Below are 8,884 nucleotides of genomic sequence, written 5' to 3'. Positions count from 1 at the left end.
GAGGAAGGAGGAGTCACTCTTCTCTAGCTTGTAACACACATTCTACCCGGACAAAATAGACCCTTTTTACGTCAAAGCAAAGCATTTATATTTCATACTTTTCATTTTTACATCTGTATGTGTTTGGATGGAGGCTTAATCATTGTCTCTATTCCTCATGTCTTTCATTTTGCTGAAATAAATATTGGTAGTAGATATGAGGAACATGTAGTGTTTTTTATAATGAGGAACCAAGTGAGACCTCACCCTTAACATGAACAGGAACAAGTGTCAATTTGTCACGATAACTGACACTAAACAAAACAGATTGGCTTAAGGTATAGTCTCAAGCGGAATAAAGGTAGGAGGGGTTTGTTAAAATTTATATGAAAATGATTGGAGATGGCGAGGGACCGTGGTTATCGGGACATGGAAAAAAACTTCATTTTCAGGAGTCATATTACGTGATCATACACATTTTTTTTTGTTTCTAGAGCAGGGTTCTCAAACTCAATTTACTTGGGGGGCCACTGGAGCTCGGGTCTGGGTGAGACTGGGCCGCATCAGGTTTTCCAAAAAAAAAAAAAAACACATTTAAAAAACTTCGCTTTGGTAAGAAAAGCTCTGATAAAACATTCCACTGTTCTCAAATATCTTACTTTTTATTTTTCTGCACAAAATAAGATGAAAAATAAATAAACAAATCAAGAATAAAGAAAATCAATCAGTAATAAGTAGATAAATATAATAATAATAAAACGGCAAATAATAAAAACTTAAGAAACCACATATAGTTGGTGGGTAGACAAATTATTTTTTTCAGATTAAAATGAACAAAGCATTATTAGAGCCCTGTAGACATGACAAAACACGACTATAGTCACATTTATACTCTTTATTTACAACATGTTGCGCAACTGCAGGGTCTTTAGACACATGCTAACTCGCAAACTAGAGAGCTAGCGACCTAATCGGTAGCTTTCAAGTTATTTCCTTTAAACTTAAATAGCCAAAAACTTACCACTTCCACACGGATAGGGAGGATAACTGTTAACAGTTATTTAACCTTTAACATGAACATTAATCAAACGTAATAATTTTTTCTGGGTACATGATACCATACAGCATCCATATCAAACTTGTGCGGGCCGCACTAACATTAAACTTTCATATCAAGGCGGGAGCCTCAAACTAGTGTCCTGCGGGCCACATTTGGCCCGCGGGCCGCGTGTTTTAGACCCCTGTTCTAGAGTATTGTTTGGTCGAAGGTATTCTGCTTTGACCCAAATGAGCTGCAAATATCTGGGTAACTGAATGAAGGAGACGCCATGAATACATCCCACAGCAGGACAGTTAACTGACCATGACACTAATGAAGTGTCCCTATGAGTCACACTGCAGGACTTTCAGGGGTTGTTTGGACAGTTCTGCTTCCTTCCCCCTCTCTACCTGCCTGAGGCCAGTCATATAGTGTGGAAAGTAGTGGGTAAAATCACTAAATAACCAAACCCATTCAAAGTACTACCATGCTAAATTTGATCAAACTTATCCTGAATGTGTTTTTTTTTAAATGGCTGCAGTGACTATTGTTATTTTTGTCACTGGGCTGGTCCCCCCCTCACTGGCCAACCCCACCCAGAGCTACTGTACCTCGTAAATCGGAGATTATCTTGTCATTCCTCTCACCCTGTCACATTTCAAAGGGACAGAGGCGTGTGCCGTCACCTCAAATGTAAACACAGTAGTGGCCTCACACTGACCCTGGGTCATCAAAATGTGAGGCACACTTGTCACTTGACTGACCTCACACTTTAAAACCAGGAGGAAAACATGGTTGTTGGATAAACTACAACAAGGTTGGTATTTAGACTAGAAATATATCCGGTCTTGAGATCCTTGTCACGGCAATGGTCATGTTTAGGCACCAACCTGTGACAAACCAAGGCTGTGATCATGGTTTTACGAAGGCAGCTTTAATTTAAACTTGGAAATACAAAATGATCTCCCGTTCCTGAGTTTTAGTTTCCATGTGTGTTATTTATTTTCTAGTTTGGCTTTGGCTTCAATTAGTTTACTGTAGCTTCAAGTTTAGCATCTTTGATTACCGATGAATGCAGTTAAAATCTCATGTACTGTAGCTAGACTGGTTCTGGTTCTACATCACAAACCAATCCACAAAAATTGTGCAACTTAGAAAATCTGCACCAGGACATCTCAACTCTCTGGTTCTACCATATCTTACTTATTGTGTGGAAATATGGTGTAATAACTATAAAAGCAATCTTCACTCGCTAAATGTACTGCAAAAAAGGTCAGTAAGGATAATTCATAATGCCGCCTACAGAGAACATACTAACTCCTTATTTCTAAAATCACAAATACTTCAACTTGCTGATATAGTTGATCTTCAAACAGCTAAAATAATGCATAAGGCTAAAAATAACCAATTAGCTAAAAATGTCATCCAATACTTCTCTACAAGAGAGGAGAAGTATGATCTAAGGGAAGAACTACATTTTAAACAATGCTAGGACTACGTTAAAAAGCCATAGCATTTCAGTATGTGGAATCAAACTATGGAATGGATTGAGTAAGGACCTCAAACAATGCACAACGATGAGCCAATTCAAGAAACAATACAAGCAGTTGATGTTTGCTAAATACAAGGATGAAGAGTCTTGAACCAGTCATGATGTGCTATATATATCACTATATTGACACTTACTATGGTACCCATTATGTCATTGGATGCTCATATCACCTTGTACTTCGGTATGTGACAAAAAATTTCAATATTAAAAAAAACTAATTTTTTTTAGGAAAGCAGGAAGTGAACAAATGTAATTACTGATTGTAAAAGTACCAGATGGAGGGGTAGGATTTAATAAGCTTTGCTTCTTCCTACTCCTTTTGGACATGTGGAACTGTGAACTGATTATGTGATGCATTCAATTGTAACCTGATGCATGTTCAAGTGAAATTAAACCATTACCATTACCAACAACATGAGATGGAAAACCGGAAGCCTTAAAACAATGTTTTAGAAACTGGTATCATTACATTAGAGTTTTATCATTAAATAATTGGGTTGTAGGGAGTGGAAGCAGTGATTTCAAAATGTTTTTTCACATCGTTCACATCAGAGAGAGTGACATGTAACACACAGTTGTGGGTACAAGGCTTGCAGAGCTGGGAAAAGCAGCACTTCTCTTAATCACTGAACACATCTCACATTCTCGCAATCTAAACACACACATTTGTGTTCAGGGTAATAAGTATAATAACATTGCCCTCTGCCTGGGCTAATACACAACCATCTGACCACTTGTCCGCCCCTCTTACTTCCCCTCCTACTGTAGTTAACCTTAAAAAACAAGAGAGAGTCGTTAGTGTCAGCCTCACATAGCCTAATTGTTTAAGCCACTGCAGGGGATCTGGTGCAGAGTGCTTCAGCTGGGAAAGGACTAAAAGCAAGTGAGAGTTATGTGTCTAAAAGCTCTAATTTTATAATCCTGAATTGCACAAACAATTCATTTTTTGATCACAATTTTTGGGGATTTTCATTCCGTGGCTTTTTATAGTGGCCATGTGGGTGTGTCGTGTAACTATTGACAGGGTTGCTCCTAGGGCACAGCAGGGATAGACAAGGCCGATCACGGCCTTCTGCCGTTCCCGTGGTGACCAACCGCTTCTAAGAGGTTTAAGAGGTGGTTCTCGCATTCAGGCTACAGGTGCAACCGCCCCTTATACCGCCCCTGGTCCAAGCTTCCATAGGGACAGACCTCTATTAAGAGCAGCGCAAACTATTTTGGAGGTTTTTTAGGCTTTTCAACCTGTTGTTAATTGATCCTGTGAAACAATGTAGGGTTTTTGGTAATATAACTTGTTTTGATAGCATCACCATCTTAACAAAATGTGAGAAACTTGACTCAGAGCATAGACGATTTCACCTTTCACTGTTCGGTCAATGTGTTAAATAGCATTTTAACATCATTAACTGTCAAGCAAGAGCATTGAGCTGTTTGAGAATTGAGGTTCAGCTGTATTTTATGTAGATTTTTTTCCCCAAAAACCTTGCTTACCGATACTCTGCATCCACTGCACCGCTGTAAAATGGAGACTCAATCTGAGGGTGATATTGTGTGATAAGTGTAGCATCCTGACAGATGCACAGAGTCTGACACCAGTGTTAAAAATAAATAATATATATATACGTATATATACACTAGCTCAAATGCATGCTATATGCATATATGTCACTATGCTCAATAATGTTTGTTGATTTGGGCTTATTGAGGCTGAGGGCTCTGATGTTAGCATAAGAGGAGATGATGACCCCTGCTGGTGAGTTAGGACTCTTTCCATGAGTCCCTGCTTTTGGGGTAGCTTGGCTCCTCGCAAGCATCACTTTTGGCATGTCACATTGAAATCGGCTTTTCCCACCCACTCATTTTGACCAGTAAAAGTGAATAATAATAATAAAAATAACAATATTATTATTATTTTATTTTATTATTTTATAATAATAAAATAATAAATAATATTATATTTTATTTTTTTAAATAATAATAATAATAATACTAATAACAATATTATTATTATTACATAAAAATACAACAATACTATTAATAATAATAATAATAACAGTACAGAGCTGCACGGTAGCTAGTGGCTAGCACGCAGACCTCACAGCTAGGAGACCAGGGTTCAATTCCACCCTCGGCCATCTCTGTGTGGAGTTTGCATGTTCTCCCCGTGCATGCGTGGGTTTTCTCCGGGTACTCCGGTTTCCTCCCACATTCCAAAAACATGCTAGGTTAATTAGCGACTCCAAATTGTCCATAGGTATGAATGTGAGTGTGAATGGTTGTTTGTCTATATGTGCCCTGTGATTGGCTGGCCACCAGTCCAGGGTGTACCCCCGCCTCTCGCCTGTAGACAGCTAGGATAGGCTCCAGCACCATCCGCGACCCTCGTGAGGATAAGCGGTAGAAAATGAATGAATGAATGAATGAATGAATAACAATACATTACATAAAACAATGCACAGCCCCACATGTCCAAAAAGAGTAAAAAGAAGCGGATCTTATTTAATCCCACCCGTCAACCATTTCACGTCAATTGGAACACATTTATTGACTTCCTGTAAAAGTTTTTTTTTCACCGGAAATAGTTAATATTTAACAATTATAATCAATAATAGTCAGTATAAATAGCTGGAAGGATGGGTGGGTACTGTCAATGTTGTAGTAGATAGACATACTGTAGCACTTTGTACACAAGTTCTTGTATTTTGCAGACATCAACTGCTTGTATATTTGCTCAATCTGTTCCATAACTTGATTCCACAGTAAAGAGTTGAGTAATGAGTAAACCTCTAACATGTGACTCACAGACCTATAGAAGGTTTCGCTATCAAGTACTTTGTGAGGATTGTAATCAAGCCAGTCAGGTGGGAGAACAGTCAAGCTGTCCAGCACCAACCGCTTCCTCTTTGTTTGAGGCAGCTGAGGTCATCTTCTGAGATGTCACAGTCCTGAAATGATCCCTTCACCTGCTTGGGATTCGGGATCAACACAACACGCGCTTGGCTCTTGCAGCTGCCTCCAGCTATGATGTCCATCGCCGGACAAACCTCCCTTCCTCTGAACTGTCGTAAAACACTTACCAAGACAAAGAGGAAGTTACATACAGTATCATGGCAAAGCGATCATTTTACGATGAAAGATACTTAAGCATTGAGCACAGAATCTCCCAGACACGTGTGTGGCATGGGGGTAATTAAGGTGATGTTTTGCAGCTCGTGGCAGCTGTGGCGTGACATATAAGCTCCCTTCCGCAAGCCCATCAATGATTGGCGCCAGTCCTTGGTTTTGACCTTGCTACTATCTCTCTGCCCATGCCGCCGATGAGCTGGAGATGTTTGACAATCAATCTCAGCTGCGTTTGCACTTGCGGCAAATGGCAGGAATGTGGCCGGACATGATTTACAAGCACGGACGACTCTTTCACTCGTAACCATGCATGTATAAATTATCGGATTGCGTGCCGGTGCAAATATTTAAGGTTAATTAGTAGCACTGGCTGCAGACCATTAGAAAGAATTGATGAGTAAAGAGATGACTTTCAGGTTTTTGATGGGTATGTAAAAACACTTTAAAGGGGCAGTATGTTGGGGGGGGGGGCAGATTGCATTAGAAATAATGGTACCCTTAAAATCACCAGCATTACACTTTGGCTGTGTTCTTGGTGCTGCCTTTTTAGGTAGAATCTAGCATCCTAAAAGAAATATTACTGATAACTGAACTGGGGCTGCGCGGTGGAAGAGTGGTTAGTGCGCAGACCTCGCAGCTAGGAGACCCGGGTTCAATTCCACCCTCGGGCCATCTCTGTGTGGAGTTTGCATGTTCTCCCCGTGCATGCGTGGGTTTTCTCCGGGTACTCCGGTTTCCTCCCACATTCCAAAAACATGCTAGGTTAATTGTCCATAGGTATGAATGTGAGTGTGAATGGTTTGTCTATATGTGCCCTGTGATTGGCTGGCACCCAGTCCAGGGTGTACCCTGCCTCACGCCCGAAGACAGCTGGGATAGGCTCCAGCACCCCCCGTGACCCTTGTGAGGAAAAGCGGTAGAAAATGAATGAATGATAACTGGACTATTTTCCAACACGTACTAACAAGTATCAATGGAGTGCAATGAAACAAAACAAGTCCTGTTGTAACACAAAAATGCCAGACCAGGCATGTTGGGCTGCAAACACACCATTAAGCCATATTACAATTTGATGCAGGCCCTTGCAACGTTGCAATCTAATATCATGTAAAATCCTTCTATAACTGGATAACTGATAATAGAACCTATGACTTTCAATGTATTATTATTATACAGCCAACCTAAATACATATGGTAACAAACATGTTGTAGCACTATTATATGATTTTCACATATAGTACAGGCACTACAGTAACAGAGTTTTTGTGTCCATCTTCATACATGCTCCACATCAGCTTAGAGTCATTACCCTTTAGACTTTTATTTTTTTTAAACTAGTGATGCACCTTCAGCTCAATTTCACATAAACTTTATTACCCAGACAGATACCGCATAAAATGATGTTTTTGTGCTAATGCAACCATCCCCAAGGCAACAACACAGTACTCATTAGGTTTTCTAGTCATGAAAGTAGAGGGTGGAAAAAAGGAAAAAGCGCTGAGCCGGGTCATTAAATACATAATCAAGTTGGTGTCTGCTTTTTTGTTGTCGTGGAACGTTAGGTAGAGGAACATCTTCCTCACCCGGAAAGACAGACAGGAGAGTACATCCATGAAATAGTCTTGTTTTTGTTTTAAGTTTCATATCAAAAACTGATGTTTAATAAATATTTTGCAGCATAATGTAATTTTTCTGTCATCAGTTGTTATGATGACCTTTTCAATTTTTTTGTAGTTGTTTGCCACTGACAACAATATCATCATCAAGACACCCAAATTAAAAAAAAATGTAAAAACTATTATTATTATTACAATAAAAATACAACAATAACAATAACATTATTATTATTGATTATTATTTGCACGGCGGTCGAGTGGTTAGCACGCAGACCTCACAGCTAGGAGACCAGGATTCAGTTACACCCTCGGCCATCTCTATGTGGAGTATGTAATTTTTTTGTAATTTCTCTATCATCAATTCTTATGATGACCTTTTCAATTTTTTTGTAGTTGTTTGCCACTGACAACAATATCATCATCAAGACACCCAAATTAAAAAAAAATTGTAAGAACTCTATAAATGTATTAATAATATAGTATATAGTGGGCAAAAGTATAGCACCTCATTTATTACACAGTTATACTTTCATCCAACTTGGGTATTGACCGCATGTTATACTGTACATAAAGTAGCCACTAGAGGGCAATGTGTCCAATGCTTTCAATGTGATGTCACAGGTTTAGTAAGGGCGACCAACCTGACAAAGAGAAATGAGGGGAACGTGTTTTATTGGTTTTTATATATATTTATCAGTGCATGTGCAAATTATAAGAATTCCCAAAACAAAAATCCCATCAAGTTGCAAATAAAAAATTAAAATACAGTATATGGACAGTTATATTTTGCTTTATTTTAGTCTTAATGAAATTAAAATTTTTGTGGTAAAAAAAAACAACAATGACTAAAGTGTGCCAAAATTCCATGATTAATATTGCATATTGCATCAGGGATTAACATTTAAACACGGATATTAGTCATCAACATGTGATTTTTTTCCCCCCTTTCCAACAAAAAGGAAGCTTCCTGCCTTCCCTTCCATTTTTTTCCCTGTATTTTTCTGTGTCCCCATCGTTCCCCTTCTTTCTATCTGCCTCCCTCCACCTCCCTCCTGTGGGATCATGGGAATTGTGCAAGCTGCGTGGCGTTCCACGCTCTGCCCGCGGCGCTCCAGGAGGAGGCGTGCAGTAATGACCTGCTCCACAGCTCGCTCGCCATCATCGCCCTCACAATTAATTCCCGCCTCGTGCGCCTCTGTGTAGGGGAGGGGAGGAGAGGGAAAGGGGGGGTTGGGGGGGGTTAGCGTGGGCTCCCTCATTAGAGCGCCTTGTAATGTGTCTGGCAGCAGTTCCCTTCCTGCCACGTCTGCCCTTCCTCTGTTTGTTTTATAGATGCCGCCTCCCTCCATGCCTCTCTGCCTCAATGAATGACTGACATTGAGTGCAAAGAAGAACGCTTGGTCTGGGATTTTTTTTTTTTTTTTTGTTCCACCCATCACTGCTCTGGGACACACATGAATACACCTTTCACATGCGAGACATGCAAGGGAATATTTCAGCAGGTGATCCTAAGTCCCTCTCGCTTGTGCACGAGGGTTTTCACCACCTAGGTTCTGCATGTAATTGCTGAACGTG

The sequence above is a fragment of the Doryrhamphus excisus genome, linkage group LG9, assembly GCF_037039965.1.
Source record: "Doryrhamphus excisus strain RoL-2023G ecotype Guam linkage group LG9, RoL_Dexc_Guam_v1.1, whole genome shotgun sequence".
Lineage (NCBI taxonomy): Eukaryota > Metazoa > Chordata > Actinopteri > Syngnathiformes > Syngnathidae > Doryrhamphus > Doryrhamphus excisus.
This window is presented reverse-complemented; position numbering follows the sequence as displayed.